This window comes from Mytilus edulis, chromosome 6 (assembly GCF_963676685.1).
Source record: "Mytilus edulis chromosome 6, xbMytEdul2.2, whole genome shotgun sequence".
In the NCBI taxonomy this organism is placed as follows: Eukaryota; Metazoa; Mollusca; class Bivalvia; order Mytilida; family Mytilidae; genus Mytilus; species Mytilus edulis.
This window is the reverse complement of record NC_092349.1, coordinates 56,955,794-56,976,067: the sequence shown is the minus strand read 5'-3', so window position 1 is coordinate 56,976,067 and position 20,274 is coordinate 56,955,794.

The following is a 20,274-nucleotide window of genomic DNA, read 5'->3' as shown; positions in this document are numbered from 1 at the left end:
ATATTCGTTCAAGTAGTATCATCAGAAAAAAAATTCAACAACGTAACAAACATGAATTAGATTTTAACTATCTGTTTAATTATGCCTCGTTCACACGGACATTTAATTCGAATAAAAAAGAAGCGTGTATGTACGCGATTAGCGAATTCGATTCGCATTCGATTCGAATTCAATTCGAATTAAATAAAATTGAGAATGGAAATGGGGAATGTGTCAAAGAGACAACAACCCGACCAAATAAAAAAACAGCAAAAGGTCACCAACAGGTCTTCAATGTAGCGAGAAATTCCCGCACCGGAGGCGTCCTTCAGCTGGCTCCTAAACAAATGTAATGGTAATGCGCGCAAACGTAATGCACCGACAAATATATACTAGTTCAGTGATAATGAACGCCATACTAATTTCCAAATTGTACACAAGAAACTAAAATAAAATAATACAAGACTAAGAAAGGCCAGAGGCTCCTGACTTGGGACAGGCGCAAAAATGCGGCGGGGTTAAACATGTTTGTGAGATCTCAACCCTCCCCCTATACCTCTAAATGTCCATTTTTGATAAGCATGCTCTCGTGTTGTGATAACTTTTTGCACCTATTCCTCGAAAGCCAACATTATTTATAGGTAAATTGTCGGTAGATCAAAGGATGTTGGCATTCAAGGAATAAACCTATACGCTGACTTATAAAAGTGTTTTAAAATTAGTCTTTCATGCTGTCTAGTCTGAGCAATGTTTGTAGGACGTTATAAATAAAAAAGGAAAACCGTCAAAACATTATGTGAACGGAAAATACATGGGCGTTGCATACGTGTCTCAAACGATTTAGAAAATCTAGAATATGTGTGAATAATGAATATTTATATTATTTAGACTTTAATATTGTTGTTTTTTGAATATTGTATCTACAAGTTCACGACGATTTAGAGCTTGGCATTTCGTGTAGACACATGTTTCTTGTTGAAGACTAAACATGCGGTCTTGATTTATCTATAGTGTTTTTGTCGTTTGGTTGCCGTCAAATTGAATTATATCCAATATCTCTTATATTATGAGCTTTAACATCAGCTTATAAGAATTCATTATTGAAAGGTTTATTTGTAATTTTATATGAATATGCCGTAATATATTTATCGGTGTGAGCTGTACCACATCATGACTTATATATGAACTTTATTAATTTCGATCTAAAAAAAGTTCCTAGAAATAGATATTTTAAAAAGTCTTAATAAATTCCAATGATCACAAATCTAATCTAAATCCATTTTTTTCCTGATTCTAACATACGTTGTTCCTTTTTTTTTGGTTTAATTTTGTAGTAATTTGCTAGTCAGTCAGATTCGGATTCCGGGTGACATTGCGTACGCTTTGTCCTTTGATTTAAAAATACATAATTTTAGCATTATTATTTTTTTTATCTTTGCTTCGCTCGATGTTTTTGCTTCCGCTGTATCAAAGCTAGTGAATTAGTCAAAATGTCCGTACAATGTATAGTAATATTTCTTTTCATGACTTGTTTATTCTTCAATATAAGCGTTGGCTATTTTTATCTGACAATATCAAATTTGTCTAGAAAGTTCGCTGTAGTGTTCCATAAATGTCTTAGGGCTTAGTGCACCAAAGCGGCCTGGGTGGGTTTTAGACGTACCGGCAAGTCCCTGGACCACAATTGCACAACCGTCCTTTTGATGATCAATTTGTTAAATTGCTGGGACTATCATACTAATAACATAGTAGTCCCCGTTAATTTCAGAGCTCTACCGTTAGATAGTAATTATTATTAATGTTATTATTTTATTTTTACGCTGTCTTAATTTGTAAATAATTATTAAGTATAATATGTATAGTATAGCGTCGTGTAAGTCATTTTTGGGCTAGACATTGTTTGCTTTATAGTGTATTGAATAATTTTTATTGCAATCAATTTATAATTCATTACAAGGAAAAAGTGGACCGTATGTCATCGCACACAAGACAGCTGATTGGATAAATATGATAGGCTGTTACGCCTACATTGATACTGATGTCCAATCGAATACCAGCAAACACCTGTCAGTAAAAACAAATTTCAAGCGTGGATAAATTAGAGAATTATTTGTGTATTCGATATTTGAAAAGTAAGTTAAACTATTCGTTTAATCTTTTTTAGGTGAATTTCAAAAACTGTTTTTTTCACTTTCTTATAGGAAGGTATTCAAATAAGAGAGTACCACATGTAACGGAATTTTACAAGCATTTTATATAGCGAATTGTGTTTTCCGGAACCAGAGACACTGCCGGAACGTACTATTTTCAATATTTCACAAACCTCTGAAAAAATTAGATCATACAGGTTTCATCTACCATGTGCATAAAAAGCACTATCAAATTTTATTTGTAAATTGTAAAAGATTAAGAATATTTTTGTATATGTACTAAATAATCTGAAATAAAACAAAACATATTTCTCTCGGCCTGAATTCAATCGTAATCTGAAATAAAACAAAACATATTTCTCTCGGCCTGAATTCAGTCGTGAGCAAATTTTCATACTTTTTTTTTTATCTATTGCAAATGACGAAGAATTCTCCTTAAACTGTGATTCATTAATATTTAATATTACTTCCATGATTAAACCGACAGACTAACTTTAAAGGACAAAATACAAGCGTGTACTACCAGCCAAGGAAATGAGTTTAATTAAAGTAACTAATCTAAGTGGTCATCGATGTGTAATATTTGACACTGGGCATTATTTGTGGACCAATGCAATAAAAATAATGTATACTATCAATCAAAATTAAATACTTTTGAATGTAACAATATGCTACAAATTCATTTGATTCACTGAATTTTTATATTTTTTTTTTATCTAAATGAAAATGTAATAAACTGCTCCCGTTTAATATAAATAAGAAGATGTGGTATGTGTGCCAATGAAACAACTCTCCGTCAAGTCACATGGTATAATTTAATTAGAGGTCAAAAGTACGGCCTCAACACGGAGCTTTGGTCCTCATTGAACAGCAAGCTATAACGGTCCCTAAAATGACAATACAATTAAGATGGAAAACAAAAGTATAATCTATAAGTACGGTAATTTCTCTACGTTTATTCGTCAATTCCGAATTACAAGTAAGCGTCTCACTGTTTATCAAAATGAGTAGTAACACTTGTGCCTAAAAAAATCTGATTCGAAACTGAAATATAAACCATTAGATTTTATCCATCGTGTCTTAACTAACGTTGTTTGATATTTTTTCTATGATATGATTAACTCCTGTATTTATTTCGTGCTAAAAATATAACGATAAAAAGATCAATGGAGTTATCGACATCGGTCTTTATATGTATATAATGGTCAATATAAACTGTCAATTAAATTTTTAAAATATACTTATATTGTTGTTGAATTTATTTTAAAAATAAAATGATGTTTTTTTGTAAATGTAATAATTAAACCCGGTTGAACCTTTTAAATTTTATATAAAAGATAAAACATGGAACTTCATTCATCATACGTCCATTACGTTCACGAATGGGTAACTGATATTAGAGTATAAGGCAGCATATCATTCGTTAATAAACTTCAGAAAAAAAACGCAATTTGTAATCTGTGGTTTGAATTTTCGTCAGATGTGCCACTGACATAATGGCTGTATTATGGGTGAAATATTTGCCACTAGACGTTTAGTAAAACCCATTCAAATCCAAATCAAACCGCTCTATTTGATGCAAAAGAAACGTGACAGGCAGTGCTATCGAGGTATATGATCAGATTTTTTTCAGCCATCAGTGCACATGATAAATAAGTGATGCACGAAAAAAAAGGAGATGTAAGATATACGCCAATGAGACAGCAACCGAACTACGGAAATAACCGAAAGCCATCTAAAGGGAGACGTGTCGACTTCAACAAAAGACAAATATTCCAACATTATGTCTTATAAGTGCTATCAATTATTTATTTTGGACAGAACTCGGACATGGTAGAGTCTATACATTTGTAACATATTGGACTTTCATGTTACGTATCGCATTGAAACATGAACGCGGACCTCGATGAGAACAAATGGATTGAAAGTTTGCAAGTTTACTATTTTATTTTCAACAGAATCACATTTTTAAACCGTGCATCAATATTTTAATTTTTTTTATTTAAATTTCTTTTAAAAATGTCACATCTATTGTTCATTCATTTGTTAACAATTGTGAAGCATGCGACTTTACTAAGAATACACACCTTTAAATGAATTCGATAAAATTGGATGAAAAAAAACCCGATAAATAAATAAAGTTTGAGTGATTTACCTGTACAAAGCTCGGGTCTCAACGATGTTTAAAACGAATTGATGCCTGTTTGAAATAGTTTAACGGGGGCGTGGCCTAATAGTTGGACGTACATTACCAGCAACTTGATTTCAATTGATTCACCGCAAAGAAATCTATTTGACTGACGTTAAAATGAATTGAAATGAATTGAAATGAAGTAAAAATATTTTTTAATTTTTGTCAATCTTTATCAAATAACAATTAATCTCATTTAAATAGCGTTAACACGTTTTTGTCCGTTCAAGCTAAATTCGGGTTACTAGTGAATGGAATGTCAAAGACAAGTAATGCTGAAAGCAAAATTATTTTGTTTAAAATAGAAAACAATATGACTAGAATATATTTAGGGTAAGTAATCCAAATGTGTCTGTTCAGGGTAACATCAGTGGGTTATTTACAATGCGCTATGATTTCAATCCCACAAATATGAAACAAACATGATAGACATTATGAATTAACACTATTTTGATAACTGAAAATATTTTACATTTAACAGTCAGATAAGAAAATTGGCAATGGAATAATTTTGGAATGGAAGTTAAAATTTATAGTTTATAGGTTCAAGAATTATACACAGACTTTAAGGCCAAATGGTATACTTTAATAGTTTAAAGATTTTATACTACATGTATTATCTAATCTGTATAATTTCAAGATAGTTTCATTTGGATTTAAAACCTAATTTCAAGAATGAAGGGTACAGTAATTTAAAATTAATTTATAAAGATAAAACACAATATAAGGGAGTTAACTCTTACAAGATGTGCATCATATCCATGAGAATATCAGAAGTGTTTTTTAATAAACTTTACCATTTTTTCAGATAAGAGAATGTTAAGGATGTCTCTTGTCATGTTTTAGTAATTTTGTCAGATCTTCGGAATCTTCTGATTTTATCCATTTGAATGCCTTAAAAAAATTTGGGTCAAAGATGCCCATAACAATGAAATATATTAAATTATCATTCATCATTACTTTTCAATTGAATCAACAAACTTTATTTAATAACAAAATATTTTTTTTATTTTCAGTACACAACACATCCTGTCAGAAGAATAATTTTACTGGAGGATTAAAATGTTGATACCTGGAATCAGCAATGTATATGAAATTTGTTATGAGAGATATATTCATGTACAGAATGGTAACCGAGGTGCTTCAAGTGTTTATTAGCAGACATTTTTGTTGAATTTATGCAGAATGGAATAAATGAAACTTAAGCTGACTATGGGCTCAATGTGTAGTAAAAAGAGGATTTTGAAATATGCGAGACTCATCAACATTAAATGTGCATAAGTGAAATGTCACCATATTTAGTAAAAAAAATCAGATTATTGACTCAGCTGTTTTTGTGAAAAAAAAGTTTAAAGGCAATATCACTGTTGTATAGTTAATAACTATAAGATTCATCATTTTTGTCGAGTCTGCGACTTTGGTTGCAGAAAGCTCAACAAAGGGAAAGTGATCCAGCCGCTACAGCGACGGCGTTAGATAACTACTTAAAAGCTTTATATTTTAGAAGGTTAAAGACCTGGATGCTTCATACTTGGTATATGGATGCCTCATGTTACGAAGTTTCCGTCAGTCACATGTCCAATGTCCTTGACCTCATTTTCATGGTTCAGTGACTTCTTGAAAAAGTTAAGATTTTTTGTAATGTTAAATTCTCTCCCATTATAAGTAATAGGATAACTATATTTGGTATGTCATACCTTGCAAGGTCCTCATGCCCGTCAGACAGTTTTCACTTGACCTCGACCTCATTTCATGGATCAGTGAACAAGGTGAAGTTTTGGTGGTCAAGTCCATATCTCAGATACTATAAGCAATATGTCTAGGATATTTGGTGTATGGAAGGACTGTAAGGTGTACATGTCCAACTGGCTGGTGTCATTTGACCTTGACCTCATTTTCATGGTTCAGTGGTTACAGTTAACTTTTTGTGTTTTGGTCTGTTTTTCTGATACTGTATGCAATAGGTCTACTGTATTTGGTGTATGGAATGATTGTAAGGTGTACATGTCTAGCTGGCAGGTGTCATCTAACCTTGACCTTATTTTCATGGTTCAGTGGTCAAAGTTAAGTTTTTGAGTTTTGGTCTTTTTTTCTAATACTATATGCAATTGGTCAACTATATTTGGTATATGGAAATATTTTATGATCTATATGTCAGTCACACAGGTTTTATTTGACCTTGACCTCAATTTTCACAGTTTACTGCTCAATGTTAAGTTTTTGTTTTGTGTTTTCTTAAACTATGAGCAATAGGTCAACTATATTTGTTGTATGGAAGATTTTTTTGTTGTACATGACTACCTTAAACAGTTCATCTGACCTTGACCTCATTTTCATGTTTCATTGGTCAATGTTTAGTTTACTTGGTTAATGTTAAGTTTGTGTGACAGTTGTAATAAAGCTTTATAATTAGGACTATCAACATAATATCAATGATTAGTAAAGAAGGCGAGACATGTTAGCGTGTGCACTCTTGTATTGTATACTTCTGAAAAACAAATATATCTTCCCTCTGAACTCAAGTGTTTCCCTTTTATTTTGCATGTGTTTAATTTAAAGAAAGCTCACTTTAACTTTTGGGCTTATTCAAGTTTTACCATTCCAGAATTATTTGACTTTTTTCATGGTAAATTAAGACTTTTACCTTTCACCCATATGTTGTAAAACTCAATTTTGCTTTGATATTTTTTCAAGAATTGAAATACAAGGCTGAATTTGATCAAATAAGCTCACTTTTCGATATTTATCACATATCACATACTTAAATAATCTATTAAATTGAAAATGGAAATGGGCAAGGTGTTAAAGAGACAACCCAACCAAAGAGCAGAAAACATGTCTGACAGAGCGGAACCAATAGTGTGCTTAGATTGATTTCCTTCACTTTTGCCCTATTATTGAGATTTAGTGAAAGAATTTAATTATTTTATCCCTATCAATTTAGGGAGAGGGGAATCAGTATTCAACACTGCATTACTACATGTATATCCTATCACCAGTTACAAATGTATGATACAACCAACCGTACAACATAGCCCCTGTGACTGAAAGGAGAAAAGAGATGCCATATCATTTTAAATATTTCATTGATTTTTTTAAGTGGAACAGGTTTTTGTAAGAAGTTATTTATTAAAGGTACTACAGTTCCCTTTCAGTTTGCCTGCTTGGATCTGCTTGAGGCTTGATTACAATTCTAATATGAAAATAAGAAGTTGGTGTATGGTTGCCAATGAGACAACTCTTCACCAGATACCAAATGACTAAATATATATCTCTGACAGGCTTCAACATTTATTTTAGCAGAACCAATAATGTATAGTAAGCTACATATACAAAAGACCCCTAAATAACATGACACAAGACGACCTGAAAAGGAATAGTCTGCGTCTGTATGCATAATTGAAAAATATTTAGAAATAAAAGCATATGATGCAATGGATGCAAATTAATAAATAGTCAATCCAGAAAAAGATCCTACTATAGATCTCCAATGTTATGGTTTATGCGGTTTATTAAAAAAGTTGGCAACAAACTTTTACATACTTCATTCAAATAATTTACATTAAACAAAATAACAAAAAAAAAAATATGAACAGGTACCGTTGAATGGATATAAAGGTAAAGCACCTAGGACAGACAAGTACTAGTACAGACAAGTACTAGTACAAACACACCAGGACTCTCTTCGAATTACCACCACCTAGTCATACCTAGAAACGCAAATGGTCGCCCCCTCCCTCTATGCATAGTCGTAGGAAGGCGTCCCAGAAAAGAAATTAAAATAGCCTTGCCAGACGTCATAATTATTTGGACTAGATGTCAACAAGTCAATCTCATGATGATGATGTAGGCCTTAACTGTTAGTTTACCAAGTAAGGCCTGTTTTGGTATAACGTTGATATGGATTCAACATATTGCATGACTTTCTTGACATTAAGATAAACAAAATTTATACAAAGAAGAAAAGATTCCAACTTTTAATCACATGACATTTTCACGTTGACATTTTCGGCGCCGGAAATTGACAACGTTGATCTATGTATTGACACAACATCGGATGGGGTCGATTCCGGCATATTCTGTTTAAAAAATCAGTAGCACTTAAAATTTATTGATGTCTTAAAATATATTCATTTTGTTTCAATGATATTTAATTGATAATTAATTTCGAGAGATGAATAGCTATCGTGTACTTCAGAAACAAGTGAAAGGAGGACCACGCCCCCATAGTGGGGACATACAAAATAAAGATGACCGTTCTCCATTTCTACTCGATAGAAGTGCCTAATTTTTTCATAACATCTGCGTTATGTACCAAAGATTCTAAAATGAAAGTATAAAAAAAATCGAGGCGGAGATTTTTTAGAATCATCTAATAATTATAGCAGACCAATAGACGTAATAGAGAAATAGGCGAAAATGGCGCCTTCTTCAATTTCGAAAAAAAACTATAATTTTACAATTAATTGACACATATTGATATTTGTATAGGGGTTATATATATAAGGATTCAGCTATTTTTGTTAGTTGAATGAATAATTACTTTAATAATAGAATATTTTCCAATTTCTAATTCTACCGGCCATGCAAGGAAAAACCTTCAAAAAAAATGAGACCCCTACTTTAAAATGGGTACAATTTTTTGCCCTACTTTGGACACCCCTTTTCTTTACGGATTTTGATGTGACAACCTAGCGAAATTACACTGTAAAAATTTTAGGGTAATTGAAGGATATGCTTTTTTTTTGTACCCCTTTTTAATATCGCTATTTAATTCAACAGTGCAGAAAATCGAAATCCAAAATTCTATGTTCAGATGTGAAAAAATAAGATTTTCTTTTATTTTTTTGTTCAAACATGAAAATAATAAGTAAACTCATATATTTTTCTCTTATAAATGTGCTTACAATCAACAGCATTTACCGCCGGTAGTTTGCTGTAAACAAATGAATTTTTTTTACAAAAGCGCGCCATTTTTTAGCTGACGTCGGCCGATGCAAAAAAGTCCAATTTTCGGCGTAGGACTACTGAGCGCCGCCGAATCACATTTTGGCCAAAAAGGCACATCCGGTTGTCCTACTGAACATGTTACTAAAGACAGATATGTGATTCCATGGACAGTATGACTCTTCTGATTTAAAAGAAAGATAGAAAAGAATAACTTAACCTTACTATGATATATCACGTACAATTTTATAATAGCAATTTTTCTATGTCTGTTTGATTTAATATCATAAATTTTAAAAATAAGTAAATCATCGTTTCATCTGTATTTAAAGGATTATTTTATTACAAAAAAATCCAACACAAAGGTCTTCCCGATGGCTGCCGTAGCTCACTGTTGACATTACTTTCTTATCAATAACTAAGCATGCTTAACCCATCCCCGTTTAGGTTTCAACTGTAGTTCGCATAGATACCGATTCAAATGAGTTGATTTATTGACTTCAAACCAATAATAGATCGATGTAAGCTGAATTTGAAAAAAAGTTCTATAGCTAACTTTTAATAGCGTTCATAATTCGGATGTTTAATAAATAACTAAAACAACAAAAGCGCAGAGAAAGATAAAAGAAGCTTCACATTGTATCGACACTCCATTGTATCTATACGTAGAAAATCTAAGAATCCGCTTATCATTCTTTCACATTGTATATTTCTACTTTTTGTAATAGTTTTACAAATGATGACAACGAGCATTATAACATCTTCTTATACATTTTTACGTCGCTAATATCTTCTCAAAAGACATAATGATTTCACTGACTAAGGTAATACTGTTATATTGCTCACGCAAGTACAACCGTAGGGAAATATGTAGCGACCGTGCATGATGATGTATACGAAGGTAAAGGCGTTAAATAGATAGAAAAAACTCGTTGCTTAAAAAAAAATGATGTATTTTAATAGTGTTATTTTGTTTCTAAATATTCTTAACAATATTCTCAAGGATATAACATGTATAAGATTGAAAAGATAACACTATCATTGTATTCTTAAATGGCTATGTTTGCTAAGAAGTAGGAATTGAATGTGTGAACACTTTCACATATTGTGCATTTCAGATGCGATAGGTTACAGTCCCTGTAACGTAAAAGTTAACACTTATTTCGTTCGGGAATCGTACGTACAGCGTTCGGTAATCGTTCGTATATAGTTCGGTCATCGTTCGTACATCATTCGTATAGCGTCCGTACAACGTTCTGTCAGCGTTCGTTCATCGTTCGTTCATCGTATGGTAATTGTCACCGTTGATGGTTTTGTATAACGTATGGTTCATGGTATCGTTAATCGTTTTATTTGTCGCATGGTTTATGGTACGGTTTAGCGTTTAGGGTTTCGTTTATCGTATGGTATGTGACATCGTTTAGCGTTTCACCAATCGTATGGTATATCGTTTTGTTAAGCGTCTGATATACACGTATGTTAGGGTTTTATTTCAAAAAGTTATTTCAATTATTATAGTTATGAGTTAAAGTGATTTAATATAAAAAGATGCGGGCTAAAAAAAAAACAATTATTAGTTTGGATTGGATTAAATATAAAACGAATGGGAAACGTTTCCTCCAATAACATTTTGACATGAATAACATGAGACCAAATACCGCGATATAAGTCAGGCTCTCTATGTCTCTCTCTCTCCTCCGCCAAACATTTCTCGGATCCAAATATTTCCTTGACACAATAAATTATAAAGAATGTTATATAAATGAGGCTTTATATGAAGTACATGTTTCATATCTAAATGTATTAAAAAAAGACAACACATCCATGGTATTTGTTCTCCTCAATGTGAGAGTCTGATATAAACCGAAAACTGCCAGGGGTATATAAAAATTCATTGGAAATATCTATGGAACCAGCTTTGCTTGTGATTCCTGCTGTCGGTGTTAAAACTGTTTTTTTTACTGAACAAAGTGTTTAAGTCCATTATGATTAAAATACAGAATTAAAAAATAACTCTATACCCTTTTTATATTTCTTTATTTTAGAGGTAAGGTTCTGGCCAAGTTCCATTTATTCTGTCGCAAATCATTTACCTAAATAACCAATCAATTGTATTCTAAAAGAAGTTGATTTGTTCTTTGTACGAATACATGAAATATTTCTCACTGGACGTTATGTTTGCAATCGATGATCAAATACAAATCTACAGTATTTATATGAAAGAGACTAAATAATATATTTTTTTATTACTATTCTACACATATTTGAAGGATCGAAATAATCAGTTCTACAAATGGATGTAATTTAAAGACTTGACATTTTACAATTATCACATGCATCCATGAAATTTTTTATCGACGCACCAAACTTTTCCCTTTCATCGTGCATAACTCATTTTCCAATTCACTTAAGGTTTCTAACTATCTTCTTACTTGTTCATTAAATTCTAAAATTAAAATCCTGCACAAATTGCAAAAAACTTTTATTCTCCGGCTAGACTGCGTAAAAGATGAATACTGTTTTGTTTGTGTACACACAATGTTTTGAAAACCGATATCCAGTTTCGCTAAAAAAGAATTAATTTGCGCCACAAGTTAATTACGCCAATTCCTTTTTCTTTTGCATCACTTTATTGTAAAAACTGCAACATTCATTTGCGCCAATAAAACAATCATTTTTAATTGCGCAAATATTATAGACTTGTTTTCAAATGTTTCTTCTTAGTGCACTGAGGAGGTCCTTTTCCGGTATTTACAGGTACAGATACCGTAAACTGAAAGGGCCTCCTTAGTGCACTTAGAACAAAATAGTGCACTAGGGACCTGATGGAAAGATAGAATTGACACACAAAAAAACATGGCATACGGAAGGAGAAGTACATAATTTCAAATTTTAGTAATTTTAGTAATTATAAAGTTATTTAACAGTTGAAGTCAGTATTCTAATGTTACATGTACGTGTATTAAAATAGATTAATCGTTGGAGTTTAAATTGACACAATTAATAAAATTGAGAATGGAAATGAGGAATGTGTCAAGTTCCATTTATTGGCGCATTTCATATTATAAAAAAGAAGAGATGAGCGCTATTCAAACCTTTACAATATGACAAATTACACCTAACCGTTTTGACAAACCAGTTAAATCTTCGCCCGGGGATATACACCTGACAGTAATCTTCATTCAGTAACTTTAAAATACCCAGCCGTATCATTTCCGTATATTGTACATGTAGATAACACGTGTGATACATGTATATACACCAGAAATACCCATTCAAGTGATTTTAATTTTAGAAGAACTCCATATCGGGAACATAAACATAAATTACAATAATATGTAAAAATTGTATTAATAATTTCAAATTGTTTATTAAATGCTCCTAGGTATGTATTTGTAAACTTATGTTAATTCTTTTTTTAATGTATTTTTTTTTTTGCTTCAATTACTTTTTTATCTTATTGACTTATTCGTAAATCGAAAAACGCACAAATCTGAATACTGTGTAATCTTTTGTTTTACATTGTTTACCGGTTAAAGGTCGTATTCATTTAAAGAGCTACTGTATATATTAGCACTTCAACGCAAAGCTAGATACATGATTAATGTTAGTTTACGCCGTATTTTATTTTTCTCAAGAAACCATTTTTTTTCCTTCATCTTTCTCAAGTAAAACCAGACTTTGAGTTTTCTATCCTGAATGACAAAATCTCGGAAAAGTTTGTGTTGCATTCTAATGCAATAATAAATCATTGCGCATTTGCTCTCGTTGTTATCTACTGTAATGAAGATTTTTAATAAAACGGAAACTTAAGTGAGTATGGTCAAGATAATTGCAGTTCATTTATAATAGACCAAGAGGACAAAGATATCTTTTAAGTTTTGAGTTCTAGTTCTGTTAATATACTGTATCATATGAGTTTTTTGCCGATTCCCGCCGTACCCTTTCCTTTGAGGAAAGAAATCACCCTTTCCAGACGTTTATTATGACGTCGTTGAAACACCGTGAAATTACGGGAAACAATAGACGACGGTTACGTTTGTTATTACCTCCCCTGAAACTGTTGGATATGCCCTTAAATTATATTTTTCTCGTTGGGTTCTGGTCCATTAATTGACGTTTACGCTAATTAAGAATCGTGCATAGTCATATGGGGACCTTACTTTAACCAAACTTCACAGAAACAATAAATTCAGGATCTTTTGGAATCATAGATAAAGCCAATAATGATTGGCCCCACTATTTACCTTACATGCAATTCATAGGCAGAACTACAAAAGAGAGAAACATCCCCCCTCCTACCCAAATTCCTTTAGAATATTAGAATAAAAATAAATCTGAATCAAATGTATAGTTTTTTTGTTCTTTTTATTAGAATAAGTTCTTTTTCATAAAACGATGTTAGACAATATAATTATTTTAAAACAACTCGTGCTTTATTTAAAACCTTCAAAACACAATGCTATATCTTCATCATTAAAATGCTATTTGTCCGACTTGCCGGATGAATAGACATTTTTTTACTCTTGGTCCGGCTAGCCGGACGAATAGCCACTGCCTTAAAAGAAGGGGGACAATATACCTCTAAGTAGTAAAACTTTAAGATTGATATTCTTTAATTGTATAACTTTTTTATTCTGGCTTTCTCCTCAATTTTTAAATTATATTAAGAATCACGTTTTTACGCCAGATCTTTTATCATTTGTTAAATCAAAGACATGTAGTACATGTATTCTATTTTCCGGGATAAATTATTCACAATGATAAAGAAATAAGGGATGATTTAGAAATTGGCATTTTGTGTATACACAGGTCTATCTATTGGTGAACACTATAATAATATGTGACCCACTAGCTGTCCTTATGTGTTTTTGTTGTTTGATTGCTGGCTCGTTGTTGTTAAACCCACTATGATCTCCTACAGTTTCAATATATATTTCACTTAAGACTTTGATCAGAGGAAAGTGATAGAATAGGTTTGTATATACATTTTAGCGTTTCACTTTTCAATTTTTAACTCCCCAAAATTTTATTTTAAACTATTAATTTTGAAGACGTGTGTTATCTAAACGAAGTCTAAATGGTCACCAACTTACCAGTTTATTGTTTCCATATTTGGCACAGACCTAAATATAAACCTCATTATAAATACAATTTAATTGGTCGCAGTAAGTTCTATTGATCACAAAACAAATCCACGTTTTTTTTTAAACATGAAAAAAAATAATATTTATTTTTTTTACTTTGAAACAAGGAAATAACACTTTAAATTACATTGTGCAAAATATGTTATAAAATCTTCCTACAAATTAGAAACTCTTTTCTTCATAAAAATGTTTGACATAGTTTACCCTGGACATAAAACAACTTACAATCAATCAACTAAAATATATTTAAGGGATTATTATTATGCATGTATGTATATATGCCGTATACCATATACATATATTGTCAGTTAATTATTTTAAGCATAAAGTTCATAAATCGATCTCTGCAACAAATTATATATATATAGAATAAAGTAAAAGTAAAGATTAAACTTATGCATGGCGAAAAAGAAATATATGAAAACGATAGATGCAATGGGCATGCAGCCTTGCAAATGATATTTAAAAAATATATATATTTACTTTATTAAACTTAGGACTTTAATTTAAGTATTATTGATGGGATGTTGAAGTTTCCAGAACATAGAAAATACACAAGAAAATTTATCAGTACACTATTCTATCAAAATGTGTTTGGTGTCCATTTTACAATATATTTGTTTAAGAATTTAGTGTTTTCTTATTCATTCTGACATCTGTGTCCATGGGTCTGAACAAGAAATTGCGAAGACGTTATGCTTACCTGTTTACCTTTTATTTAAAAAAAATGATGAAAACATGTTTCAACAGAATATTTTATATATATAAAATTATTTAATTTTTGTTTGTCTTTGCGAAAAAAAATGGCCCTAAAGATAAATGTCATCGTCAGCATGTATAATGGAAGGCGATAAACACTTTAGAATATACACCACCTGCTGGATCTTTTTACCTGGGCCCAAATCTTGTTACGTAACAAGTACGAATGTAAAATACTCGATATGGTATATTCATTCGAATATACACGATATCTCTGGACTGGGGTATTTAAGGTATTTTGATCTCATAATGTAACATGTAAATTTATTTGTGCTTTATGTAAATAAAATGCATTTGACCATTTTATTTTCAAAACTTCTTTAAAATGAGTTGTCTTTGAGCATTTATTTATTTTCAAAACCCGGTACAAATCACTGATTTTCAATTTTAGACCAATCTCGTTATTATCAGTAGTGGGCAAAGTATTTGAAAAAAAAATTGTATTTAAAAACGTATTTAATCACTTAATTAGTTATACACTGTATTTCAAATGCGTTTCTGTTTCAAGTTCATATTTGCCTTTTGAGAATACTAATGCAGGAGTTCCACAAGGCTCTGTATTAAGTTCCCTACTATTCCTTATTCATGTATATGACAAAGCTGGTAATTTGATAAGTCTAACTCGATTGTGTGCTGATGAAAAATCCTTTTCTTATTCAAATACTAGTCCTAACAAATTAGCGAATGTCTTAAATAGCGATTTAGAACAAATTTTAGTATGGTCTAAGGATTCATTTGGTTTAATGATTTTAATCGGAACAAGACTATTACTATGCTATTCTCCTGTAATCCTTCTCCAGATGATATTAAAATAGATCAAGATTCCAACAATCTGGAACATGTCGTTCAGTTGGAAGCAGGAAGATTAGTAACTGGGTTGCCTGTGTTCGCTAGTCCGGAATTTATATATATTTTCAGTGGTACAAACAGACATTTGCTAATGAACAGAAGAAAATCTAAAAAGCTGAATACGTTCTATTCTTCACATGAAGTGGGACTGCCTGTACGATTTAATGTCAATTTTTCAGTTATAGATAGAATATCAGAAAATCCTTTTTTATGTCCCACCTACATGTACGATAGTAGAGGGGCATTATGTTTTCTGGTCTGTGCCTCCGTTCGTGCGTCCGTTCGCTTCAGGTTAAAGTTTTTGGTCAAAGTAATTTTTGAAGAAGTTGAAGTCCAATCAACTTGAAACTTAGTACACATGTTCCCCATGATATGATCTTTCTAATTTTAATGCCAAATTATAGTTTTGACCCCAATTTCGTGGTCAACTGAACATAGAAAATGATAGTGCGAAGTTCAGGTTAAAGTTTGTGGTCAAGGTAGTTTTTGATGAAGTTAAAGTTACATCAACTTGAAACTTAGTACACATGTTCCCTATGATATATTTTTTTCTAATTTTAATTCCAAATTAAAGGTTTAACCCCAATTTTCACGGTCCACTGAACATAGAAAATGATAGTGCGAGTGGGGCATCCGTGTACTATGGACACATTCTTGTTTTCATCTACTACTATCGAATGAAATAGCCTAAACTCTGATATATGTACGTCCAGAAACACGAATAATTATATTTATCTGACTTGACACAGACACAATTGCACGTCATTCTTTATTATTAAGGACAGTTGATTGGATAAAAGTGATGGATTGCCACTCCTATATTAAGACTGAGATCCTATGAACAGACTTCAGATAGCTCCTAGTATTCAAATTTGATAAAAAAAAATATTTATATCCTGTATTGTTTCAATATTAAAAGTGTTGGGTAACGTAGTTGAATTTTAGATTAAATTTGGGAAGTCGTGTATACATGTATCCCCATTTGTTAGGTTATTTAACATGAAGAAATAAAAAAAATATCAGCTGGTGTTAAGAGTTGCAAATATTAACAAATTAAGTTTATGATACAGAATTATTTTTTTATTTGTGTTCCTCAACAGTGTTTGCTAAATGTTTTTTCCTCGAATCCCGAAAAGTGAATTCACACAAACGACGTGCATAAATGATCTGTTCAAGAGTTTAATTTCACTTTTCAAAATATTTCAGACACGTTAATAATATATGTTATTAGTAAGAGAAAAAAAATGTTTGATGAAAATCTTCGATAACATTTATTTATTTTTGTTCGTCGTACCATGATTGTAATTCATGTTTAAAGTGACTTATAGACCCAAAGGGTCGGGTGTTCTAATTATTGTTTTTATATCTCACTGTATTATATAATATTTTGTGAAAAACACATGTCACTATAATAAATAATTTACTTACTTACTTACTAACTTACTTATTAGTGCTAGCTTCACAAAGAAAATATCCACTGACATGCATAATATTTAATATTTTATTTTGTCACGCATGGACTGTCTTATTTTATAGGGATGCCAATATGGCACATCAAAGATAAGATTGATCGAACCATTGTAATTGCAACCGATCTTAAATTCACTTGAATACATTAACCTGTTATCTTGTCGACTTTACAGCTAATTTCCCAATGCTTGTAGAGTAAAGCTTTGATATGCTTCCTTGCTTAATTTGTATAAACATGGATTCAAGCTTTGTAAATAACATTGACATCTTCAAACAATATAGAGGTATACTTTAATCTGTATATATTATATTTAAATTTGATTGGACATTATCCCAATTACAATTGTAAAATATACAAACTAAGCAAGCAAGCTAACCAAAGTTTCGCTTTACATGCATAAGGAAATTAGCTGTAAAGCCAACATACAAATAGCCGCTATATCATGAGAAGAGACCACGATAAAATTTGAAAGTTAAACAAATCTTAGTTTTCACGAGAACGATTTTTTTTAAAGCGTTGTAGTGATCAGATCATCAATGACACAATTTTAAAAATAAGACGACAAGGTTGAAAATAGTTCTAGACGTCTTATAGCAAGAAAGTCTCCTCACTCAGCTTGTGGTTTTGTGTTGGTGGAGGATAGAGGCACATCGACTTACAATTGACTATTTCTCTGCGGTTACAATTAAAGTTTGAGGTCGAAATCAACACTAGGGAGATACCATTAATTTTTTACAGGGTAGGGGTGGGGGAGTTGTGGCCAAGATGAAATATGCTGTCAGACAAACTTTTTCGTGCATGTGACTTCATATTTGAATAGGGATAAGAAATGTCTTACTTTATAAGTTCTGCATTGCATTTAAAACATCCATTGCAAGAATATCGTATAATTAGAAATCATTGTCCGCTGTTGGAAGTTTAGTTTTGCCATGTTTCGTGCTTGTCATAAGACGACATTGCAGGGGTTTCGATTGTTAAACTCGTTAAATCAAATAACGAACATATTCCATCTCAACCTGAGAAAGAGTGGCTCATTTACATTAATTTTATCAATGATTATCGTTTATAAGATGTTGTACTTTCAAAGCTATTTATAAACGCCGAGTAAAATTTTAAATGTTTGGTATAAAAATTTTAAATTGTTCATCTTAAAAAGTATTCAGAAGACAATGGGACACATCGAAGAATCTTTGAGTTCTGACGAAAATTATAGTGTTTTTTCTATCTTTCCACAAAGTATATAAAAGTACCAAGCGTTTTTCTCAATTTTGACAACCTTATTCTGTAACAGATCTTGGCAGAATTTTTCAACGGCAATTTTCAAAGCGCTTAGACTATTACAGTGCACCGTTACGATTCAAATACTATTTAATGGTATAGAAAAACCTTGCAGCTGACTAACTAATGACAAAAACATGCTACATTTGAGAAAAATGGCTGTAAAGATTTTTCATATATCTGCCGTCGCCATATTGGGATAGTCGTAATGCCAGTTACGGTTATCAGTTTAATACCAGTGCAGTTGAGTAAAATGGTGCCGTTATTCAAATGCAGATTTAAATATTATCAATATTAAACCCAATACCGCAAGCAGCTATGGTCATCTTGGTGAGGATAGTATTCACTATTTTGTAATTGCCCTTTTATCAACGAAGCAAGTGAAATATTGTTTTCAAAATTAGAAAGATCTACTATATAAAAAAGAAGATATGGTATGATTGCCAATGACACAACTATCCACATAAGACCAAAATGACACAGACATTAACAACTATAGGTCACCGTACGGCCTTCAACAATGAGCAAAGCCCATACCGCATAGTCAGCTATAAAAGGCCCCGATAAGACAATGTAAAACAATTCAAACGAGAAAACTAACGGCCTTATTTATGTAAAAAAAAATTAACGAAAAACAAATATGTAACACATAAGCAAACGACAATCACTGAATTACAGGCTCCTGATTTGGGACAGGCACACACATAAATAATGTTTATCCATTTTGCTTTTATAAGCTGGTGACGGTGACATATATCAGAAATACACTAAGATTTAGAACATTCAATTAAATTTCGGAATTTCTACTTCTCAACTCTTCACTCTAGTTCAGTTTTATGTATTACTCTTATACGTTTTGTTTTTGAAACAATGCTATATTTTGTCAAAAGACAAGCACAATAACCCCAAAGCGAATTGCGAGAAGTGGTTTCGTATTTCGTTTTCGTTAAAGAAAAAAAATACTAATAGTTTATGTAAAATAACGACTCTTGTACGGTGTTGCGTTTATATCTTTTGAATGCATTGGTGCAATTGGATGCAAACAATAATGACCATAAAATGTCAGATTTCCGAGATCAGAAAGTAACCTAACAACTAAATAATTGAAAACCTAGAGATCAATGTTTAACATTCGCAAGCAATGAGCATTTTTCATAAATAAAACATGATTTAGGTGAATACTTTGCGAGTGAAGAAAAAGAGACGACTGTCCATAGATTTTTTATTAACCCCAGATGCTTGATTGGTACAAATTAGTATTCAGGAATTACCACTTTGCATTACACCACATTACAACAGAAATTAGAAAATACATGTAGGGACTCAAAGTATTTCTGAGACATTGCTATTTTCCTGTTCTATGTGGTTTTTTTTCTGGCAAAAACGGTTTTATAAATGCTGACAGACACTGAACATTGAAAAACAATCGATCTGTTTAAAATAAGAAATGAAAATAATTGGTTTTTTTTATGGCAAATAAGAAAAATGACCGTTTGATTTGAA